At 49.7% G+C, this 14,178-nt stretch overlaps 1 protein-coding gene across 9 annotated transcripts in view; it reads left to right on the plus strand.

Annotated features, from left to right (window-relative positions):
* Positions 1-14,178, plus strand: part of LOC125045635 (la-related protein 1B-like) — an 89,100-nt gene that overhangs the window by 43,485 nt on the left and 31,437 nt on the right. The window contains exon 1 of one of the 9 annotated variants that reach the window (XM_047643033.1): positions 6,539-6,870. The exons of 6 other annotated variants lie outside the window; for them this stretch is intronic. The gene's annotated coding sequence lies outside the window, so the exon portion shown is untranslated. Of the gene's footprint in view, positions 1-6,538; positions 6,871-7,004; positions 7,200-7,429; positions 7,548-14,178 lie in introns of those variants that run through there. 2 more of the 9 variants (XM_047643036.1, XM_047643038.1) reach the window with 2 other exon arrangements.

Below are 14,178 nucleotides of genomic sequence, written 5' to 3' on the forward strand. Positions count from 1 at the left end.
GCACGCAGAGGAGACTTGCGTCGAGGGAATCGGCTCAACAAACGCCAAATATGAGTGCGTAATAAGGCACATGTGGCCACCTGCCTCTCGTTGGATGAAGGCCGCTGGACCCGTCGCGACGCACGCCCCTTCCAAGATGTTTGCCTCTCCTGCGGGACCTTTTTTTGTGTCCCGCAGGGTCGTTCAGGAAGTCAATTGCGCGAGGATCTTGGCTGTATGTGTGCTGTAGTTACGTTGGATGGTCCTGATGGAAATCGTGCTGTGCCGTTTGTAGAATACAAAGCTTATTTGCGTTTACCCGTGAACGATATAGTGAACTTTTTTCTATTAACTTTGTGAACCGATCGCATCACAGTGGTTGACGTGGAACCGTTTCATTTCAGGGATTATCCTGACGTAGATAGTGATGGCGTTCTTGTCATGCTCAAAAAAAGTGTAGCCGCAGCAGGTGCGATTCGGCGGACGCGATAAAAGGAACTAGATCTAGAGGGCGCGGGCGGGCGGAGGAAGGGATGGCCAGGCCATTTTGAGGTGGTTGGAGAGTGTTCCGTAATGATAGATTGAGTCTCTCTCTCTCTCTCTCTCTCTCTCTCTCTCTCTCTCTCTCTCTCTCTCTCTCTCTCTCTCTCTCTCTCTCTCTCTCTCTGTCTCTCTCTGTCTCTCTCTGTCTCTCCCTCTCTCTCCCTCTCTCTCCCTTTCCCTTTCCCTTTCCCTTTCCCTTTCCCTTTCCCTTTCCCTTTCCCTTTCCCTTTCCCTTTCCCTTTCCCTCTCCCTCTCCCTCTCCCTCTCCCTCTCCCTCTCCCTCTCCCTCTCCCTCTCCATCTCCCTCTCCATCTCCCTCTCCATCTCCCTCTCCATCTCCCTCTCCATCTCCCCTTTCCCTTTCCCTCTCCCTCTTCCTTTCCATCTCCCCTTCCCCCTCCATTACTCCCTCACTCTCACGGCACTGGGGTTCGTTCATTCGTGTGTGCGTGAGAAAAGTGTGATAATAAGAGGTTACGTGAGATAGGTGCGGGGGGACACGTGCCCCGCCTTCTCACGGGGGCAAACTTCCACCCGCCCTCATCCACCAGCCCCGTCAGGCTCCCCCCCTCCTCCTCCTCCTTTCTCCTCCTCCTCCTCCTCCTCCTCCTCCTCCTCCTCCTCCTCCCTCCTCCTCCTCCTCCTCCTCCTCCTCCCTCCTCCTCCTCCTCCTCCTCCTCCTCCTCCTCCTCCTCCTCCTCCTCCTCCTCCCTCCTCCTCCTCCTCCTCCTCCTCCTCCTCCTCCTCCTCCTCCTCCTCCTCCTCCCTCCTCCTCCTCCTCCTCCTCCTCCTCCTCCCTCCTCCTCCTCCTCCTCCTCCTCCTCCTCCTCCTCCTCCTCCTCCTCCTCCTCCTCCCTCCTCCTCCTCCTCCTCCTCCTCCCTCCTCCTCCTCCTCCTCCTCCTCCTCCTCCTCCTCCTCCTCCTCCTCCCTCCTCCTCCTCCTCCTCCTCCTCCTCCTCCTCCTCCTCCTCCTCCTCTTTTATAATCAATCTCGCCATGTTTATTCCATTTACCCGTCGTCTGTTATTAGTGTCTCTCCCCCTTCCCCCCTTTCTCTTCTCCTTCCTCTTCCCTTTCCCCCTTTTCCATCTCCTTCCTCCCCCTCTTTCGCCATTTATCTTTTCCGTTATCTCTCTCTTTCCCCCTTTCTCTTCTCCTTCCTCTTCCCCTTTCCCGCTTTCTCTTCTCTCCCCCCCACCTTTCTCTTCCCTTTCTCTTCCCTTTCTCTTCCCTTTTCCTCCCTTTCTCTTCCTCATACCTCTTCTACATTCCTCTTCCTCTTCTCCTTTCTCCTTCCCCCTTTCCCCCTCCTCATCCCCTCCTCTTCCCCATCCCCCGCCCCGCCTCCCGATCGTGACCACCCCGTCTAATTTTTATCCCACGCCGCCAAGGCCCGAATCTCTGAGAGAGGCGAAGCGGGGGGCGGGAGGGGGGGGGGGGTGAAACATGTTTAGCTAGAATCTGATCCTTGGGGACCTGGCTGGACCTTCCGTGTGCTTTCTTTTGGAGGCGGAGGCGGGAGTGGGTCGCTGGGATGGGGTGAGGGTGGGGGATTTTTTAAGGGGTCTGTGGAGAGTTTTTTTTTTTTTTTCCTCATTCGCTCTGTTATTTTTGTTTTGTTTCTTGGGTTTATCTTTCCTTCCTGTAGATCTTACAGCGTTGCTTCTCGGATTTTCTTTGCATTCCCAGCTCTCTCCCGACTCCCTTCACCCGTGTTATTTGTCGATAGTATTGTTCGTTTTGTTTTAGAGTTCGACGAGTGTGTAAGTTAATTTCGTGACATTTCGGTCATTCGTTCCCTTTAATTTGATGATCGTTTTCGATCACTATTTTTCCTTTCCTCTTCTTCTTACTCCCCCCCCCCCTTCACCTCCTCTCCCCCATCACCCCTCTCCCTGTGCCGACCTTCCTTCTAATCCGCTGTTAAGCAACGACTCCCACGTGACCTCACATTTGACCTCAGTGCGTGAACCATGAATTTGGTGATCCTAGTCACGACTTTTATAGCATTAGTTGTTAGTGATTTTATTTATTTATGATTTGGATTCCTTGTTAATAGGGATTGGATTATCGTACTCCGAGGATTTGTTGGTGTTGAATTGGTAATATCAATGGACAATTGCAATGACTACTAAAACATGAAAATAGATACATAATGGTAATACTAATAACAATAATCCTCACCATCGTCTTGTATATATGGATCCTGCATCTCGAAAATCGTGTTTTCCATGGATGAGTTTTTTCCTCCCCCCCTCTCTCTTCCTCCTGCCCCTCCATCTCCCTTCCCTCATTCCTTCCTCCTGCCCCTCCATCTCCCTTCCCTCATTCCTTCCTCCTGCCCCTCCATCTCCCTTCCCTCATTCCTTCCTCCTGCCCCTCCATCTCCCTTCCCTCATTCCTTCCTCCTGCCCCTCCATCTCCCTTCCCTCATTCCTTCCTCCTGCCCCTCCATCTCCCTTCCCTCATTCCTTCCTCCTGCCCCTCCATCTCCCTTCCCTCATTCCTTCCTCCTGCTGCCTCCACCTTTCCCACTCTCCCTTCCCTTCCCCCCCCCCGCCCCCGCTGTTCTTGCCGGGAGGTAGCACCTGTCCGCTCCCACGCCGCCGCCGCCGCCACCGCGATACACCACAGCCACCCCCTGCCTTTACGTGCCCCCGTCCCGTGATGCCCGATTGGCCCCCTCGCCCGCCTTCCATCGGGCGCCAGGGTCACTGGGCAAGACCCGGGGCGCTGGCGGTTGATGTTGGAGAGAAGGAAGGGACTGACGGACGGACGGAAGGACGGAAGGAAGGAGGGAGGGAGCAAGAGTGGAGAAAGGGAAACGGGAAAGAAAAGACTTAGAGACAAAGCAAATTGACAGGTGAATAAAGAAAAATGACCAAAGTACAGACAAGAAGCAAATGAAAACGTGAGAACAAACAAACAAATAAAGGAAGGGCTAAGGAAGATGGAGAAAGTGAGAGAGGGTGAAGGAGCGATTGCGTGACACCTGTCCTTCCTTCCTTCCTTCCTTCCTTCCTTCCTTCCTTCCTTCCTTCCTTCCTTCCTTCCTTCCTTCCTTCCTTCCTTCCTTTCTTCCTCCCTTCCTTCCTCCCTTCCTTCCTTCCTCCCTTCCTTCCTCCCCTCCTTCCTTCCTTCCTTCTTTCCTTCCTTCCTTCCTTCCTTCCTTCCTTCCTTCCTTCCTTCCTTCCTTCCTTCCACTTTTCCTTTTTTTTTCCCCCTTCCCTCCCTCCCTCCCTCCCGCTCACCCCTCTACCTCTCCCTCTTCCTCTTCCAGTCTGGTTCCCTTTCTCCTCCTCGCTTTCCTGCTCTCTCTTGCTATTTCTCATTTTCTCCCCCTTTCTCTCTCCATCTCCCCCATTTCTCCCTCTCCCCCTCCTCCCCCCTCTCTTCGCCCCCTCCCCCTCTTCTCCCCTCCCCCTCCCCCTCTTCTCCCCCTCCCCCTCTTCTCCCCCTCCCCCTCTTCTCCCCCCTCCCTGGTTCCCTTTCTCCTCCTCGCTTTCCTGCTCTCTCTTGCTATTTCTCATTTTCTCCCCCTTTCTCTCTCCATCTCCCCCATTTCTCCCTCTCCCCCTCCTCCCCCCTCTCTTCGCCCCCTCCCCCTCTTCTCCCCTCCCCCTCCCCCTCTTCTCCCCCTCCCCCTCTTCTCCCCCTCCCCCTCTTCTCCCCCCTCCCCCTCTTCTCCCCCTCCCCCTTCCCCTCCCCCTTCCCCTCCCCCTTCCCCTTCCCCTCCCCCTCTTCTCTCCTCTCCCTATCTCCTTCTCCCTCTCTACCTCTCTACCTCTCTACCTCTCTCCCTCTCTCCCTCTCTAAACCAGTTGGCAGCACTACCGTAGGCTTAGTTGAAACGGCCTTCACACACTTCGAAACCTGCTCTTGCCACACTTGGCCCTCTCCCCTTCCCCCTCCCCGACCTCCCATCCTTAACGTTGTGTTCCTTTTTTTTTTTTTTTTTTTTAACCACGTTACCCCTTTTTATTTTGTTGAATAGCAAGATTTTAGAGATACCTTTTCATTCACTGCTCTCTCTCTCTCTCTCTCTCTCTCTCTCTCTCTCTCTCTCTCTCTCTCTCTCTCTCTCTCTCTCTCTTCTCTTTCTCTTTCTCTTTCTCTTTCTCTTTCTCTCTCTCTCTCTCTCTCTCTCTCTCTCTCTCTCTCTCTCTCTCTATATATATATATATATATATATATATATATATATATATATATATGCATACATACACACACAGACATATACATACATACATACATACATATACATACATACATACATACATACATACATACATACATACATACATACATACATACATACATACATACATACATACATACATACATACATTTTTCCCGTCTTCCTCTTCATCTTCCTCTCACCCTGCCTCCCTCCATAGGAAAGACAGAATTCAGCCAAGTTTTATGTAACAATAGTCACCAATGACGAAACAGCAGAAGACGTTCTTGCATAATTAGTTGCCAACGTCTGGATCACCGTCGCGACGCCCATCTTCTTTCGCCTTCTCCGATATCCCCTCTTGCCCTTCCTTCCTGCCCTCCTCCCCCTATCCCTTCCTCTCCCCTCTTGACCTTCCTTCCTGCACTCCTCCCCCTATCCCTTCCCCTCCCCTCTTGACCTTCCTTCCTGCCCTCCTCCCCCTATCCCTTCCCCTCCCCTCTTGACTTTCCTTCCTGCCCTCCTCCCCCTATCCCTTCCCCTCCCCTCTTGAACTCCCTCCTTCCTCTCCTGTCCTTCCTCCTTTCCCCTCCCGCCCTCTCTCCCTTCCCCTCCTGCCCTCTCTCCTTCCCCTCCTGCCCTCTCTCCTTCCCATCCTGCCCTTCTTCCTTCCTCTCCTGCCCTCCCTTCCACTCCTGCCCTCTCTCCTTCCCCTCCTGCCCTCTCTCCTTCCCCTCCTGCCCTCTCTCCTTCCCATCCTGCCCTTCTTCATTCCTCTCCTGCCCTCTCTCCTTCCCATCTTGCCCTTCTTCCTTCCTCTCCTGCCCGCCCTTCTGCCCCGCCTGGCCTTTACCTCCCCTCCCCCGGCCTTCCCCTTCTCATCCTCTGCCTCCACCCAGCGTGACTCAGGAATCCCGTGATCAGCTCGGACAGGGGGAAGTCCCTCCTCTTGAATGTGGCGGAGGGAGGGAGGGAGAGAAAAAGGAAGAGGGAGGGAGGGAGGGAGAGAGGGGAAAAGGAAGAGGGAGGGAGAGTGGGAGAGAGGGGAAAAGGAAGAGGGAGGGAGAGAGGGGAAAAGGAAGAGGGAGGGAGAGAGGGGAAAAGGAAGAGGGAGGGAGAGAGGGGAAAAGGAAAAGGGGAGGAGAGAGGGGAAAAGGAAGAGGGAGGGAGTGAGAGAAAACGGAAGAGGGAGGGAGGGAGAGAAAAACGGAAGAGGGAGGGAGGGAGAAAAAATGAAGGAGGGAGGGAGAAAAAATGAAGGAGGGAGGGAGGGAGAGAAAAAGGAAGAGAGAAGAGAGAGAGCGCGAAAGGAAGAGGGAGGGGGAGAGAGCGCGAAAGGAAGAGGGAGGGAGAGAGAGCGCGAAAGGAAGAGGGAGGAAGAGAGGGAGAGGAAAAGGAAGAGGGAGAGGGAGGGAGAGAGAGGGAAAGGAAGAAGAAGGGAGAGGGAGAGATTGAGAGGGAAAGGAACAAGAAGGGGGAGGGAACGAGAGAGAGGGAAAGGAAGAGGGAGGGTGAGAGAGGGAAAGGAAGATGGTGGGAGAGAGAGGGAAAGAGAGGGAAAGAGAGGAACGGGTGAGAGCGGGGATAAGAGATGAACAGGAGGAGAAGGCTGGTGTTGCTTATTTCATGTTTGCCGACGTTTTACCCTTATGCTCAACAGTACACGATGGGTTAGTCATGTTACTCGTTCGCAGGCTCTCCTGTAAGTAAAACATATCGCAGGTTAAAATTTGCAGTGTGAGCGCGCACGCGCGTGCGTGGGTGTGCATGTGTGTGTGGTTTGTTGTGGTAGTGGCGGTGGCACGAGTGTCGGGTGTTGGAGAGCGGGGCCGGGGGCGGCGCGCCACCAGTTCCCCGTGAGGCAGTGAGCAGAGCGGTCGCGTCCTCGTGCTCCCCAACCCCGTCGCCACCGCCGCCGCAGTGCTTAAAGGCCCGCGTTCTTCGCCTTTTATTTTTAAACTTTTGTGTTGTGAGCGAACGAGGCCGTGTAACGCTGGTGTTGTCACATTGAACGGAGGGAAAGTTTTTGCCTGTTTCTTCGGAATTTGTCTGCTCCGTCACGCATTCGCTGGTTTATGTGCAGTATCCAGCGGTTGGGATTCTTGGATTTGTGTGCGGCTTGGACCTTAAGGATACTTCAGGACAATTCCAGTTCTTCCAGAGACGCCCAGGTAAAGGCTGTGCTTATGCTTTTCTTTCTAAAATTGTAGCACTGTGTGTGTTGGTGTGTGGCTGCACGACGCGACTTGATATTTAATTCACTCCAACGCAGAGAGCATCACGAGCTTGCACTTTTGAAGATTCGTCCCGTGCAAAGATGAAAACACACCCGCGCCTTTTTTTTCTTTTTTTTTTGTCTCGTGTTTTGGGGGAATTCCTCGAATCATCGGGCGGAGGGCGGCGTTGAAGGGCCTGCCTCGTTGCCCAAGACCGTGGACAAAGTTTTCCTTAGTCGCCGAGAGGACCCTGCTTGCTATAGAGGAAGGGGGCGCGGACACGGGTAATTGCGCCTTCTGTTTTCCCTTGCCTTATTAGGAGACGATCATGAGGCCAGGCTTTTACGCCGTCATCTCCACGGCAGCTTCCGAATTCTCTCATTGTTCAAGACGAGGCATTCGAGCTTTGAATACCACCCATTTGGAGTAAACGCTTTGCCATTCGATGCGCTTGTATGTGACGGGTGAATCACACAGCAGACGTATCCCGAGCTAGAGTAACGAAGGATTAATATTCAGCTTGTGGCCATGGCAGCTCTTTTCGCAGGCCTCGCCTCCTCCGCGACAGGTGCCGCAGCTGCGCCCGCGCCCCCGTGGTCAGGGAAGTCGCGAGTACAAGGCGACAGGACTAGGTGAACAGCTGGGATGGTTTTCCCCGCCTCGCTTGGCTGACTGATGTGGCCGCCAGGGCTCGATGGAGGATGTAAAAATGTCTGAGTGTCTCGTGCTATTTTTTTCGTAAGGTGGAAGACTAGTGAGTCATACTTCGTAGAGAAGGCATGGGGAACCTGTTGCTGTTTGCAGAGTTGTATTGGAACGAAAATGCATGCTCGCTCGGTGCACACGTGCGCTGGCCAGTGGTGTGGCCGCTGGCAGGCTGCGGGGACGCTTGCATTACTTCGAGGGATTGGGCAGGGGGGGGGGTTGTTGATGGGCGAATTAGGCCCGTTCTAAAGACAAGGAAGGAGGAGGAGAGGAGGCGCAAAGGCTGATGATGATGCTATGCTACCGTCCGGGGAATCCTTTTGCGCAATGTAAACTCCCTGTCTCTTGGCCAGGTGTGGGAATTCCAGGTCGGTGGAATGATTTTTTGTTGTTGTTGCGGGAGGAAGGGGGATAGAGGAAGGCTCGGAAAAAAGAGAGCCCGGGGTCCCCCCCTCCACCTTCTCCCCTGTCTCTCCTCCTCCATCTCCCCCACTCTCCTCGTGATATTATGGTTGCCACGGAGTAAGAGTATGGCAATGGCAAAGCTTTCTTCCGATCCCGGCCTTCCGCCACGTCACACCTGCAGTGGTAGGTAGCTGCACAGCTGGCTTAGAGGCTGGCGATGAGGCTAGGAGAGTGCGGAGGAGATAACTTACTCTTGACTATTTACTTCCTAATGATTACCGAAGGCCGCTAGAGATGGCATTTCCGTCGGCAGGCCAACGAGGAGCGTCGGCTGCGCTTCGTAACGGAAACTGCATTATGCGATATTTAACTTGCAGAATAAGAAAACGAAAGATTATTGGCTCGCCCCAGCACTCCCAGAGTCAGTGTTACAACACGGTGGTGATTGGAGGGAAAAAAAAAAAAAAATCTTAAAAAATCTTGGTTAATATCAGACTTCCCGCGTTTACAGCCAGAGGCTGTGCCAGTGTTGCGCGTTTGGGTGATTTGTCATTTTTATGGGTCGCCGATTTCTCGGGATTGCTATTGATATGTTTTTCTCCAAATTTCTATTATCCCTTAATGATCACGTGAATCTTGAGGTCGCTTCGGATGGGCGGGATATCAGCGCCGTCAAAAGCAAGGATAACGGGGGAAGGGGGGGGGGCGATGATTCAGATTTTTATTGCATATTTGCCCGCCGCTTGTGCAACAGGGATGATGAGGAGGATAAAATTAAAGCGTTAAGACGGCTCATCGCGTTTTCAAAGCAGCTCCTTTTTACCGGTTTGAATACTACTACCCATGCTTACAACCACCTTCCCGCCCATTAACGACAGTTCATGTTCCCTTCTGACCCAGATTTATATGCGTGTGCGTGTGCGTGTGCGTGTGCGTGTGCGCGCCCGTGTGCGTGTGCGTGTGCGCGCCCTGTGTGCGTGTGCGTGTGCGTGCGCGCGCGTGTGAGTGTGCGTGTGTGTTTGTTTGTTTGTGTGTTTGTGTTTATGTCTGTCATTATACTTATGTGTGTCTCTTTGTGTTTTTATTTATTTCTAAATATGTGTGTGTGTATTTGTCTGTATGTACGTGCGTATATATGTGTGCATGCATGCGCGCCCTTGCTTTTGTGGAGTGCGACAAGTATTGCATGACCCTTGCAAACGTCTTCCGGCAGTCCGTTTCATGCTTATGATTGCGTTCGTCTACCGAGGTGGGCAAGCAAGGCCCTGTAGCTGGGGGGCGGGATCGATCAGCGCTGAGGCGACCGAGGTGTTATGCCCTGCTTGGCACGATCGCGTCGCGGCGGCACGTGTCTACGGCGCTCTTCTGCGCCCCCCGGCCTTCGTCGCCCTGCCTAGCTACACGGCTACGTTATGTTTCACCGGCGGCCGTGACCGCTCATCGTGCTCACTTATCAACACTTTGTTTTCACTCTGTCCATATTGCTGGGAAGCATTAAAAGCGTGATGTTGGATTCTGGGGGTTCAGGTGTGTCAGGTGGACTTCGGCGGGGGGGGGGGGGGGGGTCAGATTAGACCTTTCTTTAGACAATGGGTATTTTTCGTCTTCCCTCTCTCGAAACGTTATTGAAAAGCGCGCGCGCACACACACACACACACACACACACACACACACACACACACACACACACACACACACACACACACACACACACACACACACACACACACACACACAAATTATTTGTATAATGTGTATATAGATCAATTTATACATGCATTAATGTTTATATGTGCAGATTATATAGTACACCAATTTACTACTTTATGCTCCTCGTAATTTTTACTTGGGATACTGACATAGTAGATGAACGTTCCCGGTCTGTCAACCATGAAATATACAAGCTTGAATTATTTCTAGTTAGTTGCAGCAAATACTCCCGACAAAAAACAAAAGAACAGTTTGTAGTTAACGCAGAGTTCTCGACTCGTAACGGCCTCTGCACACGACTCTTTAATCGAATTGATACGCTGTTAAACAGAAGTAATGGTTAAGAATGGGTGACACTGCTTCGTTCATCGGAATCCTGTGCATAGCATGATTATAACAGGCCGCTGACTCTGGTACAAACCGCTTCAGATTTACATATTCGAGTTCCCGGCTGTGCTACCAGCGAGGCGGTTGGTGTGAAGTCTTGTAGGAAAACGTATGGATGAGAATTGATGACTCAGTGTTGTGAAGTTATTAATTCTCAATTACACCCGTTTTCTACATGTGTCACAAGGGTGATACTTATTTTTTTTTTATTGTTCCCTCTCTGTATGATCACCAAGAGAGTCACCGTGTACTTATTTCATTAAAGGACGAAGGGGTCGCATAGCAAGGGCCGTCAAAAGAGAGCGTCTCGGTGGCCGATCGATCGACCGGGAGAGGCTTTCCACTATTCATATTAGTAACAGGGATTAAAAGGCTTGGGACGAAGGAGAGGGAGACTAAAATAAAGGTAGAAGTAGAGAGCCTCTGAAGGGGGGGGGGGGGGCTAGAGAGGGAGTGTCAGAGGATGTAGAAAGTCTGAAGGTTCACAGTGTCGTATTTATCGAGGAGGGGTTGATTGTGCATGAAAATTGCGGACCGATGACGGGGAAGTCCTCGGGTTTGGACGCGGTTCGGGTGGGCGGGATTCCCTTCCCTACGCCCGCCTTCCTGTGGGCCTTTTGCTCTCCGCTTCCATTTTTGTTGTTGTTGTTGTTATTATTATTATTATTATTATTATTATTGTTATTATTGTTATTATTGTTATTATTGTTATTATTGTTATTATTATTATTATTATTATTATTATTATTATTATTATTATTATTATTATTATTATTATTATTATTATCATCATCATCATCATCATCATCATCATCATCATCATCATCATCATCATCATCATCATCATCATCATCATCATCATCATCATCATCATCATCATCATCATCATCATCATCATCATCATCATCATTATTTTGATTAACGCAAACACGCACATGCGCGCACGTGCACGCATACTTACATTTATGTATGTATGTATATAATGTATGTATGTATGTATGTATATAATGTATGTATGTATGCATGTAAAGTATGTATTTATATATATAATTTATGTATGTATGTATATATACAATGTATGTATGTATGTATATATACATGTAACGTATGTATATGATATATGTATGTATTTACTGGTGTATGTCCTTTTCCCTGCGTGAGTACGTTGCACTGGCTGTTTATATCCTCGTCTTACTTTCGTTAATGTCGATCACTTTTTAGCTCTTATCCAAGCCTCGTTTCCATCAGTCATGGTGATCCCTACTCCATATCACGCCGCCCTCGTCATGGCGCTGTCATTATTATTCAGGGCATGGCTCGCGCACTGGATACGAGATTAAGCTTGTTTTTCTATTGCGGGAACGGTTTTTTAAATGAAAATTTTAATGCGTGTTAATCGGCAACAAGTTGTCTTGAATAGATTTGACTTCGTCTGGCTCGCTGGCTCTGGGTAATGAGGAAAATACTCTGGGTAATATTTGCCGTTGTTATTGGATGCCACATCTCGGTTATGCTTGTCACGGCTTTCGAAAGGAGAGGAGGAGAAATTAGTTTTCTGGCAGTTCACCGGAGACGATGTCGATAAGGACTTGCCTGTGACCGAGGAGTGTTCGTATCGAAGGATTTATCTGCTAAACCGACATCGAACCATGTTTATATTTTTTTGTATGTTTATTTGTCTTTATATTATATGCGATTATTTGGGTTTATATTTATTTATCTTTAGGCGATTGTTTGGCATTGTCCGACCGGCCTGTTGCGATTCAACGAAAGTTACTAGTGTGCGCCTTAGTAGAATACTGATGGTGATAGCGTTGGCGGTTCGGCTGACCGGGAAGAGTGGTAGAACTCAGAATGGCCGCCAGGAATCCGGATCCCGTAGTTTGCACGTTCAGCGGTGCCGCCGGTATTGGACCGAAAAGCGAATTCCCGGTGATTCTCCTCAGATCCAGCGGACTGACTTTTATGCGAATCGAAATCAGAGGTGTATCAAGTACTCGTGTGCGATGGTTCAGTCATTATATCCGTTGTTAGTTTGAAGAATGATTGTATTTTATCGACGTATCTTAGGTTCCTAATACGTTTTTTTTATCGAGACGACGATGCACTTGACAGGTAGGTGACGATTGATGACGCGGTAACAATATTTTGATGATTATGATTACTTGACAGGTTGTCGATAAATTATTGAGTGTGAAAGACATTTTTTAATGCGTTCGGCCAGTCATCTCCAACTTATCAAGAGCATCTTCGCCTCGTTAAGAAAATGGAGTATAGTGAAGCGTCGGGGGCAAGAAAGGCCGCATTGACAGGCTAAGAATCCACCCCTTTGCGAGGTCGGTCAACCTGTGTAAAGAAAAGGAAAATATGATTACGGTGTTTATGAGACAGAGTTACATCTCGGATGGAGTCACTGGAAGATTTGTAAGAAGAGAAACTGAAATCCGTTCCTACTTTTAATGCAGTGAAAAGAGAACTACACCATCATTGGTTATAAGAAATAAAAATCGCCCATATATCCATAGGGAGTGTGCCTTCGAATAGATTACTTGCATCATTAATAAAGTCGCTTCCATTTTTTTATAAAAAACAAAAAACAAAGCGACATTGGCTCATACCGCCACGCACGTTGCGATGTGTTCAAGCCGAATCATTGTAGGGATCTCTCTCAAGGGCGAATGTGATATTAGGTACACCTGTGCACCGATTTTATGGTAGCGTTTAGATAGTGGGTTGCCAGTGTCTTATTTATGTTGAGGAGTAACCTATGCCTTCCAGGGTGTTTCTTGAGAATGTCATTATAGGAGGATTGGTGAACATTTGTCTTTAGGAGCATTGCATTTCGTTGGGGGGAGTCGAGCCACGGGAGCCTGCAGTGTGACACTCGTGCGAAGTTTTACGTGCACCTTTGTATTTAGTTTTCCATGTGCTCATCTCTGCCAACCTCTCCATCCATCGTCAGGCTAACCAGTCTCTTCTCAGCCTATTCCACATTTCGATACAGTATATAGAAAAAAGAGATGTATCATACATTCCCAGACCCTAACTCACATTGCAATGTATGTTTGCGTACATGCATGTATATGTTTATAATTTGTATTGTATATGTAATATGAATATATGCCTATGCACGCACGCGCGCGCGCACACACACACACACACACACACACACACACACACACACACACACACACACACACACACACACACACACACACACACACACACACATACATACATACACATACACATACACATACACACATACACACACATACACACACATACACACACATACACACACATATTTATGTGAAATTATTGAAGGGCATTATTTTCTGATATTTTTCCATTTCGGATTAGGCTCGGTCGAATATGCACGACTCACCCTGCGTTTGCCCCATACTTTGTTTATTATTTGGTTGGTTCTGTGTTCAATCGTTGATGCTTTTAGATTTACGAGGCCAGGTGCTCGCGGAGACGGTCCAAGCGGCCAAGGACGAGTGAGTCATGTGTCATACTGAAGGCCCGAGTGCACGCGTGTTCCGTGAAATGCTGCGAGCCTGCATGCGGGTGCAGATCCTCGTCTCGCGAGGCCGAGCTCCGGATCTGGTGCATGAATGAATGCAGATGCCTTCTCGCTTCTTGCATGGGGTCGCATCTGCGTGCACGGGGGGTCGCCGGGAGATGCAATGGCATGTCTTTTTCTAGCCTTCCTGTACCTTTCTGTTGGTTGTTGCTTTTTCCCTTTGCAATGTGGTTTGATGTGGGGTTTATAATATACCGTGTTTGCCTTAGATTTGCGTGTATTTTTGTTCAGTGTGTGTGTCGTGGGGGTCACATCCATTACCTTCGCCAGTCACCTTTTTCTTTTTGCTATTACTGTATCACGTATATATGCGCTTCGACCCTTTGTTGTAAGTATTGTGTACTCACTTATGTTCAGAGAATAGTGAGAGTTATGCCTGTGTAACTGTGTCAGTAGGGGAATACGTTGTCTTGTTGCAGGTGCGAGTAAATATTTATGATAGATAACTGTGTGTGTTAGTGTGAGCG

Source organism: Penaeus chinensis, chromosome 37 (genome assembly GCF_019202785.1).
Source record: "Penaeus chinensis breed Huanghai No. 1 chromosome 37, ASM1920278v2, whole genome shotgun sequence".
In the NCBI taxonomy this organism is placed as follows: domain Eukaryota; kingdom Metazoa; phylum Arthropoda; class Malacostraca; order Decapoda; family Penaeidae; genus Penaeus; species Penaeus chinensis.